Genomic DNA, 17,260 nt, shown 5'->3' on the forward strand with positions numbered 1-17,260 from the left:
GCTTCAACTCTTCCATAATACTCGGTGCCTCCTTCGCCAATAGGAGAGACAGAACAATTTGTAGTCTTTAGGTCGGGCATAGATAGCTCTTTGCCAAAGGTATGAAAGTGATACCCGTTGATGTTGTATTTGTCAAATGAACGAACCTTATAGTCAAAACCATTAGCGACTTGTCTCAAGTCGGCGTCCATAGACTCTGCATCAGCCTACAAGTTTAATATGAAAGAATGGACGCATTAGCCGCAAATTAGACCAAGAAATCAAATGGCCCATTAATGGTAATTAATTACCCTTTGTTTGAACCAAGAGATGAAACCAGGATAGTCGCCTCCATGCTTAGCGAGAAGCTCATACTCTTCGACGTAATCCTTTTTGATGACCGCTCCATCCGAGAATTTGGCGACGTATCGACTAAATCAAATATCCGGGAATAAGAGTAGTTCAAAGGAATTAGAAGTTGCAGAACAATAATTTACCGAGAACTTATTCGATGTACGGCCGCACTTCTGTTAGGTTGGTGAAGATATACAATGAAATGGTCCGCCATTCTTCGACATCCAACAATTTTCCTTTCGAAGCACCGGATGGTGCGAGCTTCCCTTTGAATAGGCTGAGGTTGGATCGACCTTTTTTAGGATCGCCATCATTGTACCTAGGCTTCGGGTTATGCAAATGATGATTTTTGGCTTTGTAGTGTGTTGTCACGAAGTTTGCCCCCTCCTTAGTAATGAATGCCTCGGCCATTGATGCTTCAATTCTACGTTTATTTTTACATTTAGCTCGAAGCGTCTTCTGCATCCTCTCAGTTGAGTAGCACATCAATTTTGAACGCCCCCCCCCAATCTTGCCTCAGTCGGGAGATGCAAAATCAAATGCTGCATTGGATTAAAGAAGCCCGGTGGAAAGATCTTTTCTAATTTCAGATCAACTCCGCCGCCAACTCATCCATTTCATATAGCACGCCAGGCGATAGTTCTTTTGCACAAAAAGAACGGAAGAAATAGCTCAGCTCTGCCAGTACTAGCCACTCATCCTCAGGGATAAAGCCACGCAACATCACCGACATTACCGGCTCAATCCATATATGCCAATCATGACTCTTGAGACCAAATATTTTCAATTTCTCAAGACTCGCTCCCCTCTTTAGATTCGCAACATACTCATCGGGGAACATCAACCGCATTTTCACCCACAATAGCATTTCCCGCATAGCTGGCCTTTCAAGATTGAACCATGCCTTTGGCTTCACTATGCTTTGCTTTCCTTTCCGTTGTCGCAAGTTTTGTAACAATCTATCACATAGAGCCTCCTGGTCAATTCTAGCCTTAGGATTATCTTTTGACTTCCCCTCTATGCTGAACAATGTACCAAAAATGGCCTCCGCAATATTCTGTTCAGTGTGCATCACGTCGATGTTGTGTGGGCAAAGGAGGTCTTTGAAGTAAGGCAGATCCCATAAGCACTTGTGAGTCCAGGCGTGTTCCGTATTAAACCCTTTGAAGTACCGTGGATGCTAAGGATCAGGCCCGAGAGCGTTTAACTGATCAAGGGTCTGTTGGCCTGTCAACGCATCTAGTGCAGTGTTTTTGACAACTCTACCTTTGATGAAATTCTTCTTGTCTTTTCTGAACTTATGGTCAGGATCCAAGAACTGTCTATGCATGTCGAAGCAACAAAACTTGCGACCAGCCTACAACCAACGGAACTAAAGAGCTGCCTTGCATGTGGTGCACAGGAACCTTCCATGCACACACCAGCTAGCGAATAGCGCAAACGCCGGATAATCATGCATCAAGTACATGTACCACACATGCATTTTGAAAAAAAAATTGGTAGCTGCGTCGTATGTCTCGATCCCATTATCCCAGGCTTCTTGCAACTCATCCTTAAGCGGCTGCATGTACACATTCATATTCTTCCCCGGATAGTTGGGCCCTAGAATTATCAACATGAGGAAAATGTTCTTTCTTTTCATAATCTCTCCGGGTGGGAGATGGAGTGGAATGAAAAATACAGGCCAACAACTGTATTGTGCCGCTGAAAAGGACGTGGATGCATGTCGCCTAGAGGGGGGGGTGAATAGGCACTTTAAAATAATTAAGGTTTAGGCTTGAACAAATGCGGAATAAAACTAACGTTTAATATGCCAAGCACAAAACCTCAAACAACTAGGCTCACCTATGTGCACCAACAACTTATTCTAAGCAAGATAAACAACTAAGTGATAGCAAGATATATGACAAGAGACAATATGGCTATCACAAAGTAAAGTGCAGAAGTAAAGGGTTCGGGTAAGAGATAACCGGGGTACGCGGAGACGATGATGTATCTCGAAGTTCACACCCTTGTGGATGCTAATATCCGTTGGAGCGGTGTGGAGGCACAATGCTCCCCAAGATGCCACTAAGGCCACCGTAATCTCCTCACGCCCTCGCACAATGCAAGATGCCGTGATTCCACTAAGGGACCCTTGAGGGCGGTCACCGAACCCGTACAAATGGCAAACCTTGGGGGCGGTCACCGAACCCGTACACGTGGCAACCCTTGGGGGCGGTTACCGGTACCCGTACAAATTTCTCGGGGCTATCTCCACAACCTAATTGGAGGCCCCGACGCTTGCCCGGAGCTTCACACCACAATGATTGAGCTCCGAGACACCACCAAGCTTCTAGAATGCCAAAGCATCCACGAAGAACAATATCTAGGGTACTAAGTACCAAAGGTAGTAAGCTTCTCAACTTCTCACTTCCACGTATCACCGTGGAGAACTCAAACCTATGCAACTAATGCAATGGCAAGAACACACGAAGTGGTCAAGTCCCTCACACTCAAATCCCTCCACAACAACGAAAGCTATGGAGAAATATGAGAGGAAGAACAAGGATCTCACAAAGAACTCCAAGATCAAGATCCAAGGGGTTCCCCTCACATAATGGAGAAAATGATTGGTGGAGATGTGGATCTAGATCTCCTCTCTCTTTACCCTCAAGAACAAGCAAGAATCATTGGAGGGATTGAGAGTAAGCAAGCTCTAAGAATGTCAACAATGGAGGTAGAACAAGAGCTCAACTAATGGATAAAGCCAAGGGGGAAGAAGACCCCCTTTATATAGTGGGGGAAGGAATCAGACCGTTACCCCCACTCTCCGCCCGAGCTCCAGCGGTACTACCGCTGGCTGCAGTGGTACTACCGCTGGCACTCCAGCGGTACTACCGCCAGCTAGCGGTACTACCGCTGGGCCCCTAGTAGTGCAAAGGCACTACCACCGCCAAGAAAGTCTTCGCAAAAAGGTCCGTCCACGAACAACCGCTAGCCAGGCGGTACTAAGCTCCTGGAGCGGTACTACCGCTGACCAGGGGCGGTACTACCGCCAGCCAGCGGTACTACCGCTAGGGCCAGCGGTACTACCGCGAACTCTAGAGGTACTACCGCTAGGTCCAGCGGTACTACCGCTCGCCACTGAAACAACCATAACTTTTGCATACGAGCTCCGAATCGAGCAAACCCAAGCTTGTTGGATTCAGGAAATCTTAAGACCATGCAGATATGAAAATGCCAGTGATATAGAGATGTGAGTCCTCTAAGGATCCAAGAACCGGCAAAAACACCAACATCGAAAACATCATAGTAGATGCATATGGACTCCGTTTTCGATGAACTCGAGCTTGTCACGAAGATGACCATAAGCTCTAAAACTCACAAAGAGAAACACCAAACAAGAACCAAGAAGTATGATGTAAGGATGCAAATGGTTTGAGCTCTCAACTAACGATACGATCAAGCTACTCACTTGAGAGCCCCCTTGATAGTACAACAATCTATCCTAAACAGAAAACCTATCAAGGGCAAATCTATACCTTGCACCTCGTCCTCTTGAGCTAGATGATGATGATCTTGGCTTCCTCAAGATGGGCCACCTTTCTTGATTGTGTTGGCTTGATGAAGACTAGTTGATTGCTCCCCCATACTCACTATGGGTGAGCCACTCTTCAGCATATCCTCACAAGTCCATTGCCACCACAATGGACGGCAAGCTTCAAGCATGATATCTTCGTGTTGATCCACTTGAACTTGCACATCGCAATCTTGATGACGATCACAACTTGACGTCATACTTCATGGGTTGTATGAGATCTTCCCTTTGACGCAAGCCCATGGAAACACACCTAACCCCCACATAGAACTCTCACGAAGACCATGGGTTAGTACACAAACACGTCATGGACAATGCTTACCATACCATGGGATCACTTGATCCCTCTCGGTACATCTTGTACGCTTTGTGTGTTGATCATCTTGATTTACTCTTTGTCTGAGATCTTGATCAACCATGTGTCTCTATGACCATACTTTGGATAATACCTTGAATACCATCTTGGTCATCATATAAACTCCTTGAACCCAACAGATGAACTTCAAGAAGTGCCTGTGGACAAATCCATACCGTTACCCCCACTCTTTGCCCGAGCTCCAGCGGTACTACCGCTGGCTGCAGTGGTACTACCTCTGGCACTCCAGCGGTACTACCGCCAGCTAGCGGTACTACCGCTGGCCCCAGCGGTACTACCGCTGGGCCCCTAGTAGTGCAAAGGCACTACCACCGCCAAGAAAGTCTTCGCAAAAAGGTCCGTCCACGAACAACCGCTAGGCAGGCGGTACTAAGCTCCTAGAGCGGTACTACCGCTGACCAGGGGCGGTACTACCGCCAGCCAGCGGTACTACCGCCAACTCTAGAGGTACTACCGCTAGGTCCAGCGGTACTACCGCTCGCCACTGAAACAACCATAACTTTCGCATACGAGCTCCGAATCGAGCAAACCCAAACTTGTTGGATTCAGGAAATCTTAAGACCATGCAGATATGAAAATGCCAGTGATATAGAGATGTGAGTCCTCTAAGGATCCAAGAACCGGCAAGAACTCCAACATCGAAAACATCATAGTAGATGCATATGGACTCCGTTTTCGATGAACTCGAGCTTGTCACGAAGATGACCATAAGCTCTAAAACTCACAAAGAGAAACACCAAACAAGAACCAAGAAGTATGATGTAAGGATGCAAATGGTTTGAGCTCTCAACTAACGATACGATCAAGCTACTCACTTGAGAGCCCCCTTGATAGTACAACAATCTATCCTAAACAGAAAACCTATCAAGGGCAAACCTATACCTTGCACCTCGTCCTCATGAGCTAGATGATGATGATCTTGGCTTCCTCAAGATGGGCCACCTTTGTTGATTGTGTTGGCTTGATGAAGACTAGTTGATTGCTCCCCCATACTCACTATGGGTGAGCCACTCTTCAGCATATCCTCACAAGTCCATTGCCACCACAATGGACGGCAAGCTTCAAGCATGATATCTTCGTGTTGATCCACTTGAACTTGCACATCGCAATCTTGATGACGATCACAACTTGACGTCATACTTCATGGGTTGTATGAGATCTTCCCTTTGACGCAAGCCCATGGAAACACACCTAACCCCCACATAGAACTCTCACGAAGACCATGGGTTAGTACACAAACACGTCATGGACAATGCTTACCATACCATGGGATCACTTGATCCCTCTCGGTACATCTTGTACGCTTTGTGTGTTGATCATCTTGATTTACTCTTTGTCTGAGATCTTGATCAACCATGTGTCTCTATGACCATACTTTGGATAATACCTTGAATACCATCTTGGTCATCATATAAACTCCTTGAACCCAACAGATGGACTTCAAGAAGTGCGTGTGGACAAATCCATACCATGGGATCACTTGATCCCTCTTGGTACATCTTGTACGCTTTGTGTGTTGATCATCTTGATTTACTCTTTGTCTGAGATCTTGATCAACCATGTGTCTCTATGACCATACTTTGGATAATACCTTGAATACCATCTTGGTCATCATATAAACTCCTTGAACCCAACAGATTGACTTCAAGAAGTGCCTGTGGACAAATCCATACCATGGGATCACTTGATCCCTCTCGGTACATCTTGTACGCTTTGTGTGTTGATCATCTTGATTTACTCTTTGTCTGAGATCTTGATCAACCATGTGTCTCCATGACCATACTTTGGATAATACCTTGAATACCATCTTGGTCATCATATAAACTCCTTGAACCCAACAGATGGACTTCAAGAAGTGCCTATGGACAAATCCTATAAATGTAACTTAAGCCAAGCATTAGTCCATAGGAATTGTCATCAATTACCAAAACCACATATGGAGATATATGCTCTAACAGCCGCCGTCATACCATACACATTGAACCCATCCGTGCTGATGGCAACTCTAGGATGCCTTGGATCTTCCGATTTATCCTTATGCAATGCATCGAAGTGCTTCCACGCAAAACCATCTGAAGTGTGTACCAGCATCTTGTTCCCATCCGCATCTAGTTCGATTCTTTTGCCCAATTTGTGCCATGTCATCTGTCTGGCCGTCTCTTCGACCATGAAAAGACGTTGAAGTCTTGGTACGATTGGCAGATACCGAAGAACACTAATGGGGATTTTGGTCTGATTCTTCTCACCCATACCGTTGTCTACCACAATATACCTGGAAGAATTGCAAATGGGGCAATAGTTCAAGGCCGTATACTCAAGCCTAAATAAGGCACATCCATTCTCACAGGCATCTATCTTCTCACAGGGCATCTTAAGTACACGGAGGATTTTCTCTGACTAGTACAGGTTTGCATGCAGTACATGGCCTTTGGGTAGAAAGCGTCCAAATATCGTCATCATCGCGTCGTAGCATTCTCTACCTAGGTTGAATTGAGCCTTCAGAGCCATTACTTGCGTGATGACATCCAGCTGACAAAGCTCAGTGTGCTCAGGAGAGGACGTTTTGAAGACTCCAACATTTCATAGAAGGCCTTTGCAGATTCCTCCATCTCATCGTCCGAATCCCGAGCATCATCAAAGTCTTGCACCATGTCTTCGATCCCAGTACCATGCTCGTCGGTGCGACGACAAATCACCTCAGCTCTGGCACGTTGGTCAGACTCACCATGAAAAGTCCACACCGTATAATTAGGTGTAAAACACCACTTCTGTAGGTGTTTACCCATTTCAAACCAGGTCTGCTTTTTCTAGTTGTCGCAGTTGGGACAGGGGCACCATGTTTTTTCCTGGCCATTTGCAAATGTGGCTCTCACAAACCCCCTAGTTTTTGTTAACCATTCATAGGTCATGTCTTTCTGACTAGGGTGACCAGTGTACATCCAAGCACGATCACTCATCTTGCCTAGCTACCTATGGGCACACAAGAAATAAATATATAATTCATCATCTATATTCATCCGCTAATCAAGTTTGTCAGTTTTATTACGTCCATGCAACCTACACGCTAATAGGTAAAGATAGGTCCTAATCCCACCCAAGTATGTGTAGATTGGGTTCGTTTTCCCATGCTCTGCTCCAGATCCGACGCAGAATTTTGGCAGCACCTCCCCGTTGTTCTCCTGATACACGTCTCGGCAAAGTCACATAGAGGATGTGTACCCGGAGAACAACAGGGATGTTGGAAATATGCCCTAGAGGCAATAATAAAGTAGTTATTATTATATTTCCACTTCATGATAATTGTCTATTATTCATGCTATAATTGTATTAACCAGAAACCGTAATACATGTGTGAATATATAGATCACAATGTGTCCCTAGTGAGCCTCTAGTTGGCTAGCTCATTGCTCAATAGATGATCATGGTTTCCTGATCATGGACATTGGATGTCATTGATAACGGGATCACATCATTTGGGAATGATGTGATGGACAAGACCCAATCCTAAGCATAGCACTAGATTGTGTTGTTCGTTTGCTAAAGCTTTTCTAATGTCAAGTATAATTTCCTTAGATCGTGAGATTGTGCAACTCCTGGATACCGTAGGGGTGCTTTGGGTGTACCAAACGTCACAATGTAACTGGGTGATTATAAAGGTGCACTACGGGTATCTCCGAAAGACGGTGTTGAGTTGTACGAATCGGGACCGGGATTTGTCACTCCGTGTGACAGAGAGGTATCTCTGGGCCCACTCGGTAATCCATCATAATATTGATCTCAGTGTGACTAAGGGGTTAGCCACGGGATGATGTGTAATGGAACGATTAAAGAGACTTGTCGATAATGATATTGAACAAGGTATGGGGATACCGACGATCGAATCTCGGGCAAGTATCACACCGATAGACATAGGGAATTGCATACGGGATTGGTTGAATCCTTGACATCGTGGTTCATGCAATGAGATCATCGTGAAACATGTGGGAATCAACATGGATATCCAGACCCCGCTGTTGGTTATTGGCCGTAGAGATGTCTCGGTCATGTCTGCATGTCTCCCGAACCCGTGGGGTCTACACACTTAAGGTTCGATGACGCCAGGGTTATAGGGAAATAGTGTACATGGTTACCGAAGGTAGTTCGGAGTCCCGGATGAGATCTCGGACATCACGAGGACCTCCGGAATGGTCTGGATGTAAAGATTTATATATAGGAAGTGAGATTTTGGACACCGAAAATGTTTCGGGCATCACCGGTAACGTACCGGGACCACCGGAAGGGTTCCGGGGGTCCACTGGGAAGTCACTGGGCTACACGTGTGTTGAAGGCGGAGGTGCCATAGTTTGGCACATAGATCAGAATCCACCGCGATCTGAATCGCTGCGAGTACGACTCCATCAACCGCGTTCATAGTAACGCTTCCGCTTAGCGACCTTCAAAGGTATGAATATGCTCCACAACCTCTCTCATTGCTGGTTTCTCCATAGATAGATCCTTCTATGGCATAGGAAATTTTTAAAATTCACTACGATCCCCAACAGTGGCATCCGAGCCAAGGTTCTATGCACGAGTAGAACACAAAAGTTGTGGGCGCCGATTTGTCAACTTGCTTGCCGTTACTAGTCTTATCTTTTTCAGGGGGATTGTGGGATGTAGCGGCCCAGACCAACTTTACAAGTAAGCTTACGTGAGACTGGTTCCACCGGCAGACATGCACTTGGTGCATAAGGTGGCTAGCGTGTGTCTGTCTCTCCCACTTTAGTCGAATTGGATTCGATGAAAAGGGTCCTTATGAAGGTTAAATAGCATTGGCATATTAATGTTGTGGATGTCTTGCTAGAAACCCAAACCAAACACGTAAAACTTGCAACAAGAATTAGAGGACGTTTAACTTGTTTTTGCAGGGTATGCTATGTGATGTGATATGGCCAAAAGGATGTGATGTTACATATGTGATGTATGAGATTGATCATGTTCTTGTAATAGGATTCACGACTTGCATGTCGATGAGTATGACAACCGGCAGGATCCATAGGAGTTGTCTTAATTTATTGTATGAGATGCAACGCCATGTTGATTACTATACTTTATCGCTAACGGTTAGCTATAGTAGTAGAAGTAATAGTTGGCGTGACAACTTCATGGAGACACAATGATGGATATCATGATGATGGAGATCATGGTGTCATGCCGGTGACAATGATGATCATGGTGACCGAAGATGGTGATCAAAGGAGCAAGATGATATTGGCCATATCATGTCACTATATGATTGCATGTGATGTTTATCATGCTTTACATCTTATTGCTTAGAACGACGGTAGCAAATATAAGATGATCCCTCATTGAAATTTCGAGATAAATATTCCGCTAAGTGTGCACCGTTGCGAAGGTTCGTTGTCTCGAAGCACCACGTGATGATCGGGTGTGATAGATTCTAACATTCACATACAACACGTGTAAGCCAGTTTACACACGCAAAACACTTAGGTTGATTCGACGAGCCTAGCATGTACAGACATGGCCTCGAATACGGGAGACCGAAAGGTCGAACATGAGTCGTATGGTTGATACGATCAGCATGGATATGCTCACGATTGATGACTAGTCCGTCTCACATGATGATCGGACACAGACTAGTCGACGTGGATCATGTAACACTTGGATGACTAGAGGGATGTCGATCTAAGTGGGAGTTCATTAGTAATTTGATTAGATGAACTTAATTATCATGAACTTAGTCTAAAATTGTATTTACAAATATTGTAGATCCAATGGCCAACGCAAATGTCCCATTCAACTTCAATGCGTTCCTAGAGAAAACCAAGGTGAAAGAAGATGGGAGCAACTATGCGGACTGGGCTCGTAACTTAAAACTCATCCTCATGGCTTCCAAGAAGGCATATGTCCTCGATTCACTGGTAGGTGATCCTCCCATTCCCGGGGCAACCCAGGATATTAGGAACGCCTGGCAGTCGCGGAGTGATGACTGCTCTCTCATTCAGTGCGGCATGCTTCACATTTTAGAACCGGGGCTCCAAAGGCGTTTTGAGCAACGCGGAGCATATGAGTTGTTCAAGGAGCTGAAACTTGTTTTTCAAGATCATGCCTGGGTCGAGATAAATGAAGTCCCCGACAAGTTCTTTAGTTGTAAGATGGAGGAGAATAGTTCTGTCAGTGAACACATACTCAGAATGTCTGAGTTGCACAACAGCTTGACTCAACTAGGAGTTGAACTTCCGGATGATGCGGTCATTGGTAGAATCCTCCAGTCGCTTCCACCTAGCTACAAAGGCTTTCTGATGAATTACAACGTGCAAGGTATGGAAAAGTCTATTCCCGAGTTGTATTCAATGTTGAAATCTACACAGGTAGAAATCAAGAAAGAGCATCAAGTGTTGATGGTCAATAAGACCACTAGTTTCAAGAAGGGCAAGGGTAAGAAAAGCTTCAAGAAAGACGACAAAGCTATTGCCGCGCCCGGTAAGCCAGTTGCCGGGAAGAAGTCAAAGAAAGGATCTAAGACTAAGACTGAGTGCTACAACTGCAAGGGAACCGGTCACTAGAAGCGGAATTGCCCCAAGTACTTAGCGGACAAGAAGGCCAACAACGTCAAAGGTATGTGTGATATACTTGTTATTGATGTGTACCTTACCAGCGCTCGTAGTAGCTCCTGGGTATTTGATACCGGTGTTGTTGCTCACATTTGCAACTCTAAGCAGGAACTACAGAACAAGCGTAGGTTGGCTAAGGACGAGGTGACGATGTGCGTCGGGAATGGTTCCAAGGTCGATGTGATCGCCGTCGGCACGCTACCTCTACATCTACCTTCGGGATTAGTTATAAACCTTAATAATTGTTATTTAGTACCAGCTTTGAGCATGGACATTGTATCAGGATCTCGCTTGATGCAAGATGGCTACTCATTTAAATCTAAGAATAAAGGTTGTTCTATTTATATGAGTGGTATGTTTCATGGACATGCCCCGCTGGTTAATGGCTTATTCCTAATGAATCTCGATCGTGATGTTACACATATTCATAGTGTGAGTGCTAAAAGATGCAAGGTTGATAATGATAGTCCCACATACTTGTGGCACTGCCGCCTTGGTCATATCCGTGTAAAGCACATGAAGAAACTCCATACAGATGGACTTTTGGAGTCACTTCGTTTTGAATCATTTGGCACATGCGAACCGTGCCTCATGGGCAAGATGACCAAGACTCCATTCTCCGGAACAATGGAGCGAGCAACTAACTTGTTGGAAATAATACATACCGATGTATGCGTTCCAATGAGCGTCGAAGGTCGCGGTGGCTACCGTTATGTTCTCACCCTCACTGATGATTTAACTAGGATATGGATATGTCTACTTAATGAAGCACAAGTATGCAACCTTTGAAAAGTTCAAGGAATTTCAGAGTGAGGTGGAGAATCAACATGACAAGAAAATAAAGTTTCTGTGATCTCATCATGGAGGAGAATATTTGAGTCATGAGTTTGGCACCCTCCTACAGAAATGTGGAATTGTTTCACAACTCATGCCGCCTGGCACACCGCAGCGTAACAGTGTGTCTCAATGTGACAATCACACTTTATTGGATATGGTGCGATCTATGATGCCTCTTACCGATTTACCGCTATCATTTTGAGGATATGCATTGGAAACTGCCGCATTCACTTTAAATAGGGCACCGTCTAAATCCTTTGAGATGACACTGTATGAATTATGGTTTGGCAAGAAACCTAAGCCGTTGTTTCATAAAGTTTGGGGCTACGATGCTTACGTGAAGAAACTTCAACCTGAGAAGCTCAAACCCAAAGCGGAAAAATGTGTCTTGATAGGATACCCTAAGGAAACTATTCGGTACACCTTCTATCTTAGATATGACGGCAAGATCTTTGTTCCTAAGAACGGATATTTTCTAGAGAAAGAGTTTCTCTCGAAAGAAGTAAGTGGGAGGAAAATAGAACTTGATGAGGTAGTTGGACCACCTCTCGAACTGGAGAGTAGCACAGCGCAAGAAAATGTTTCTGAGGCGCCTACACCGGCTAGAGATGAAGTTAGTGATGATGATCATGACACTTCGGATCAAGTTGCTATTGAACCTCAAAGGTCGACAAGGGTACGCTCCACACCAGAGTGGTATGGCAACCCTGTCATGGAAATCATGTTGTTAGACAACAGTGAACCTTTGAACTATGAAGAAGCGATCGCGGGCCCGGATTCCAACAAATGGCTTGAGGCCATGAAAATTGTGATAGGATCCATGTATGAGAACAAAGTATGGACTTTGGTGGACTTGCCCAATGATCGGCGAGCCATAGAAAATAAATGGAGCTTCAAGAAGAAGACCGACGCGGATGGTGATGTGACCATATATAAGGCTCGACTTGTCGCTATGGGTTATCAACAAGTTCAAGGGGTTGACTATGATGAGACCTTCTCACCCGTAGCGATGCTGAAGTCGGTCCGAATCATGTTAGCAATTGCCGCATTTTATGATTATGAAATCAGGCAAATGGATGTCAAAACAGCATTCCTGAACGGCTTTCTTAAAGAAGAATTGTATATGATGCAGCCGGAAGGTTTTGTCGATCCTAGTAGTGCTAACAAGGTATGCAAGCTCCAGCGCTCCATCTATGGGCTGGCGCAAGCATCTTGGAGTTGGAACATTCGCTTTGATGAGGTGATCAAAGCGTTTGGGTTTATACAGACTTATGGAGAATCATGTATTTACAAGAAACTGAGTGGGAGCTCTGTAGCATTTCTCATATTATATGTGGATGACATATTGTTGATGGGAAATGATATAGAATTATTGGAAAGCATCAAGGCCTATTTGAATCAGAGTTTTTCAATGAAGGACCTTGGAGAAGCTGCTTACATATTAGGCATCAAGATCTACAGAGATAGATCGAGACGCCTCATAGGTCTTTCACAAAGCACATACCTTGACAAGATATTGAAGAAGTTCAATATGGAGGAGGCTAAGAAGGGGTTCTTGCCCGTATTGCAAGGTGTGAGGTTGAGTGCGACTCAACGATTGACCACGGCGGAAGATAGAGAAAAGATGAGTACCGTCCCCTATGCTTCAGCCATAGGCTCTATCATGTATGCCATGTTGTGTACCAGACCTAGTGTGAACCTTGCCATAAGTTTGGTAGGGAGGTACCAGAGTGATCTAGGAGTGGATCACTGGACATCGGTCAAGAATATCCTAAAGTACCTGAAAAGGACTAAAGATATGTTTCTCGTCTATGGAGGTGCCGAAGAGCTCGTCATAAAGGGTTACGTTGATGCTAGCTTCAACACAGATCCGGAGCCGACCCGAGTAACCTACACGCTAATAGGTAAAGATAGGTCCTAACCCCACCCGAGTATGTGTAGATTGGGTTCGTTTTCCCATGCTCTACTCCAGATCCGACGCAGAATTTTGGCAGCACCTCCCCGTTGTTCTCCTGATACACGTCTCGGCAAAGTAACATAGAGGTTGTGTACCCGGAGAACAACAAGGATGTTGGAAATATGCCCTAGAGGCAATAATAAAGTAGTTGTTACTATATTTCCAGTTCATGATAATTGTCTATTATTTATGCTATAATTGTATTAACGAGAAACCATAATACATGTGTGAATATATATATCACAATGTGTCCCTAGTGAGCCTCTAGTTGGCTAGCTCGTTGATCAATAGATAATCATGGTTTCTTGATCATGGACATTGGATGTCATTGATAACGGGATCACATCATTGGGGAATGATGTGATGGACAAGACCCAATCCTAAGCATAGCACTAGATCGTGTTGTTCGTCTGCTAAAGCTTTTCTAATGTCAAGTATCATTTGCTTAGACCGTGAGATTCTGCAACTCCCGGATACTGTAGGGGTGCTTAGGGTGTACCAAACGTCACAACGTAACTGGGTGATTATAAAGGTGCACTACGGTTATCTCCGAAAGTGTCTGTTGAGTTGTACGAATCGAGACCGGGATTTGTCACTCCATGTGACGGAGAGGTATCTCTGGGCCCACTTAGTAATCCATCATCATATTGATGTCAGTGTGACTAAGGGGTTAGCCACGGGATGATGTGTTACGGAACGAGTAAAGATACTTGTCGGTAACGAGATTGAACAAGGTATAGGGATACCGACGATCGAATCTCTGGCAAGTATCATACCGATAGACAAAGGGAATTGCATACGGTATTGATTGAATCCTTGACATCGTGGTTCATCCGATGAGTTCATCATGGAACATGTGGGAACCAACATGTATACCTAGAGCCCGCTCTTGGCTATTGGCCGGAGTGATGTCTCGGTCATGTGTGCATGTCTCCCGAACCCGTAGGCTCTACACACTTAAGGTTCCATGACGCCAGGGTTATAGTGAAATAGTGTACGTGGTTACCAAAGGTTGTTCGGAGTCCCGGATGAGATCCCAGACGTCACGAGGAACTTTGGAATGGTCCGGAGGTAAAGATTTATATATAGGAAGTGAGATTTGGACACCGGAAATGTTTCTGGCATCACTGGTAACGTACCGGGACCACCAGAAGGGTTCTGGGGATCCACTGGGAGGGGCCACCATCTCCAAAGGCTAGAATGGTCCAAAAGGTGGAAGGGAACCAGCCCAGAGTGGGCTGGTGCTCCTCCCACCTAGGCCCAAGGCATAGCAAGTGAGGAAGGGGGGCAAACCCTAGGCGCGGGAGGGGCCCAAGGCCCACCTAGGGCGGCACCCTCCTCTCCTTGCCCTGGCCGCCGCCCTCCTAGGCATCTAGGGATGCCTCCACCCCTAGGAAGGGAACCGTAGGGGTGCGCAAACTCTCTCCCTCCGTCCTATAAATACCGAAGGTATTGGGGCTGATTTGAGACACGAAACCTCTCTCTCTCGACGCAGCCCTACCCCTCTCTCTCCTCGTCCTCCGCACAGCTTAGCGAAGCTCTGCCGGAGAACCACGTAGCTCCACCGCCACCACGCCGTCGTGCTGCCGGACCTCTCTCCCTGAACCTCTCCCTCCTCCTTGCTGGATCAAGGTGCGGGAGACGTCACCGGGTTGCACATGTGTTGAACGCAGAGGTGCCATAGTTTGGCACATAGATCAGAATCCACCGCGATCTGAATCACTGTGATTATGACTCCCTCAACCGCGTTCGTAGTAACGCTTCCGCTTAGCGATCTTCAAAGGTATGAAGATGATCTACAACCTCTCGTGTTGCTGGTTTCTCCATAGATACATCCTTGTATGGCGTAGGAAATTCTTGAAATTAACTATGATCCCCAGCAAGGCAGGCACTGATGAAATTCCGCATCAGATCCGGAGCACAACATACGGGAAAACGAACCCAATCTACACATAGTCGGGCTGTCCATGGATAACGTTGGACAATTCGAAAAGATGGCGGTTATAAATATGCAAAGACATGCATATCTATAGATGTCTCCCTTTCGAACAGGAGACACATACTGGTCACGCATACTCATGATTGAAGAAACATATAGCTAGCAAGTTTCATCGGCATGAAGACCGGAACAGAGCAAATTAAGGGGGTAGGAGGAGAAGTCATTTGTGCTCACCAACAAACGCATGGGCGGAGCTCGTCCAACGCACGTGGAGGTCGTCGAACAACTGCACATTGAAATTCACCCAATCAACACAAATATGATGTTTTTATAATTAACATAATCGGAAAATATGTGACCTAACGCATAATTTACAAAACTATGACCCCGTCGGCCTCTAGAAGGCCGAAAAGCACCTTCTCGTTCAACAAGAGGCAGAATAGGTGTTGGGGGTCGGAGCTTAGTGGCATAGGGAGTCAGTGCCATCGAGGGTCGACGGTGTCGGGTGTCGGTGGCGTCGGGGGTCGGGGGTTAGTGGCGTCGGTTGTCGGGGGTGAGTGTCGTCGGGGGGCGAGGTTCAGTCGCGTTGGGGGTCGGGGTCTTTTTGGTTAACAAGAGGCCGAAGAGGTGTCGTGGGTCGGGGGTTGGGGGTCAGTGGCGTCGGGGGTCGGGGTAGGGGGTCGAGGATCGGGGATCGAGTGTTAGTGGCGTCGGGGGTCGGGGGTCGAGGTGCAGTGGCGTCGGGAGTCGAGGGTTAGTGGCGTCGGGCGTCAGGGGTCGGGGGTCGGGGGTCAGTGGCATCGGGTGTCGGGGGTCGGGGGTCGAGGGTCGGGTGTTAGTGGCGTCGGGCGTCTGGGGTCGGGCGTCGGGTGTCAGTGGCGTCGGGGGTCGAGGGTCGAGGTCGGGGGTTGGTGGCGTCGGGCGTCGAGGGTCGGAGGTCTGGGGCCGGGGGTCAGTGGCGTCGGGTGTTGAGGGTTAGTGTCGTCGGGCATCGGGGGTCGGGGGTGATGGTCAATGGCGTCGGGGGTTGAGGGTCGAGGGTCAGTGGCGTCGGGCGTCGGGGGTCGAGGGTCGAGGGTTAGTGTCGGGGTGTCGAGGTTCGTTTTTTCCTCTTCTTTCTTCTTCTCCTCTCTCCTCTTTTTCTTCTTCTTCTTCTTCTTCTTCTTGATCGTCTTCTTCTTCTTATTATTATTCTTTCTCCTCCTCCTCCTCCTCCTCTTCTTCTTCTTGTTCTTTCTTTTCTCTTTCTCCTAGTGTCCTCTTTCTTCTTCTTCTTCTTCTTTTTTCTTCTAGTTTTTTCTTCTCTTATTTTCTTCTAAATTTTTCTTTTCTATCTACTTTTTTCTACCTAATAAACTAATTATCTAATTTGACGGAAAAAATAGAAAATAAACTAACTATCTAATTTAAAAGAAAAAACAGAAAATAAACTAACTATGTAATTTAACAGAAAACAAACTAACCTACTAGCTTGAACAGGAGACCTCCGACGGTGCAGGGCGGTGGGTGACCTACGGCGGCGCGGGGAGGAACGGAGGGTGACCTCCGGCACCACGGGGAGGAGGGTAGGGAGACCTCTGAGCGCGGGGATGAGGGGCGCGAGGAGGTGGGGAGGGCGAGCTCC

Source organism: Hordeum vulgare, chromosome 1H, assembly GCF_904849725.1.
Source record: "Hordeum vulgare subsp. vulgare chromosome 1H, MorexV3_pseudomolecules_assembly, whole genome shotgun sequence".
NCBI lineage: Eukaryota > Viridiplantae > Streptophyta > Magnoliopsida > Poales > Poaceae > Hordeum > Hordeum vulgare.